The sequence below is a fragment of the Sapajus apella genome, unplaced genomic scaffold (genome assembly GCF_009761245.1).
Source record: "Sapajus apella isolate SASKATOON/1434 unplaced genomic scaffold, GSC_monkey_1.0 scaffold11, whole genome shotgun sequence".
NCBI lineage: Eukaryota > Metazoa > Chordata > Mammalia > Primates > Cebidae > Sapajus > Sapajus apella.
In genome coordinates this window covers 39357772-39360031 of record NW_022436951.1, presented here as the reverse complement: position 1 = coordinate 39360031, position 2260 = coordinate 39357772, and the positions used below count along the sequence as shown (strand labels likewise).

The following is a 2260-nucleotide window of genomic DNA, read 5'->3' as shown; positions in this document are numbered from 1 at the left end:
CATATGGTAATTCTGTGTTGTTTCTCCTTTTTTCAGACAGAGTCCCACTCTGTTGACAAGGCTGGAGCGCCGTGGCACGATCACAGCTCACCGCAGCCTCAGTCGCTCAGAGTCAGGCAATCCTCTCCCCTCAGCCTCGAGTAGCTGGAACCACAGACATGTGCCCCCACTTTTGGCTAATTTTTTTGAAGGCAATTTTATAACTTTATTTGATGTATTTGACTGTCAGCAGTGGGTTCTCATCCACGTTGGCTGTCTGTAGATTTTTGAAAGTGGTAACAGGTACATAGGTAACCAAAGTATGGAGCTTATTTGGTGATTCTTCATCCTCATTACGTTTTCCGGACCACCGCGTACAGATTCGGTCGGGGACATTCCGTATCCCTTTGGCCCAGACAGCTTTGTTGAGTCTGGTGTTGATGCACACATCTGGAGTACCCATCTCCTTCATGGCAAACTTCCGAATCTCTTTGGGTGCCCGAGGGCGTGCGTCCTGAAGCCCACTCCATGGCGGAGCCTGTGAATGTTGGTGGCGTATTCTTGGGTCGCCGCCTCAGTGACGGCAGAACGCTCGTTTTTCTCCTCACCACCCTTCTTTGCAGGAGCCGTTCTGCCAGGTCCAAGGTGGAAGGAAGTTTTTTTGTTTTGTTCTGTTTTGTTTTAGACGGAGTCTTACACTGTCGCCCAGGCTAGAGTGCAGTGTCACAACCTCGGCTCACTGCAACCTCCGCCTCCTGGGCTCAAGCAATCTCCTGCTTCAGCCTCCCGACTAGCTGGAATTACAGGAACCCACCACTGTGGGCAGCTACTTTCTGTATTTTTAGCAGAGAAGGGATTTTGCCATGTCGGTCAGGCTGCTCTCAAACTTCTGGCCTCAGTTGATCCTGCTCGCCTCGGCCTCCCAAAGTGCTGGGATCACAGGCGTGAGTCACCATGCCTAGACGGATTTTGTGTTATGTCTAGAGACAGGGTCTCACTGTCGCCTTGGTTTGTCTCAGACTCTTGGGCTCCAGCGATCCTCTCACCTCGGCCTCCCAAAGTGCTGGGATCACAGGTGTGAGTCACTCCTGCTCCACCCTTTACTTCCCCATAATTCTGTTTTTAGTTTTTGGGAATCACCATATTGTTTTGCATCGCGGCTGTGTTATTTTACGTTCTCACCACAGAGCACGAAGGTTCCAGATCCTTGCCAACACAATTGTTTTTGCTTTTATTTCATGGTTTTTGATAGCAGCCATCCTAATGGATGTAAGGTGTGATGGTTCTTTTTATACAATTTGAAATTACAGAGTCGACATCAGTGGTAACAGGAATAATTTCAGTGCCTTTAATGTCTTGATGTTTTCTCAGAAAATGTTTATTTGTTTAATTTGTTTTATTTTAGCCTTCAAATGCACTAAAATACATTTATAATTTATAAAGTTTGTAAAACTGAGGCCCAAGAAGCACACGGTTATTGAGCACATTTGACCACAGGGAGGCTCTTTGCATTCTCGCTCCCAGAGGAGCCCGGGTGCTGATGGCAAGCCTGTGCTTAGCACGGAAGGGATGCTGCGGCCCCTTGTCATGTTGGCCTGAGCAGACCAATACCATTTTGGTTCTGAGAAGTGGGAGGCTGCCGTCACAAATACCTGACAGTGTGGAAGTAGCTTTGGAATTGGGCATTGGGCAGAGTGTGGAAGAGACTTGATGTGCGTGTTGGAAAGAGTTCAGACGGTCTTTGAAGAGATCATTGGTAGAAATATTGATGTTTAAGGCCACTTTGGTGAAGGCTCAGAAAGAAAAAAAGAGAACTATGGAGAACGCTTCCATTGCCTTAGGAAGAAAACCAGTATCAGCCTGAACATAATATTGGTAGAAATATGAACATTAAAGGTTCTTATGGTGAGATGTCAAATGAAAATAAACGTGTTATCAGAAAAGGGGAAAAAAAAGCAATCTTTGTTATAAAGTGGCAAAGACTTTGAATTTTGCGCGAGTGTTTTTTAGAAATTAGATTTCTATAAAAGTGATGGCTTAGATATTCAGCTGAGGAGATTTCTAAGCAAAGTGTTGAAGGCTCAGCCTGTTTGTCTTTATTGCTTATAGTCAAATGTTGGGGAAGAGAGAAATGGAGGAAGCAATGAGTCATGGTCACTGAGTGTGGGGTTCACGGGAGGCGTGGTGGGTGGAAAGCAGGGACTTGGAGTCAGAAAGGCCAGTACTCATTTCTCTTCCTCTTGATTTTTTCGTGTGGTTAACACGCTCCTGTGCAGATTGT

The 2260-nt window shown here is 46.0% G+C and overlaps 1 pseudogene; it reads right to left on the bottom strand.

Annotated features, from left to right (window-relative positions):
* Window positions 1-205: 205 nt before the first annotated feature.
* LOC116552198 lies at window positions 206-1568 on the bottom strand (annotated as a pseudogene).
* Between the last annotated feature and the right edge of the window lie 692 nt (window positions 1569-2260).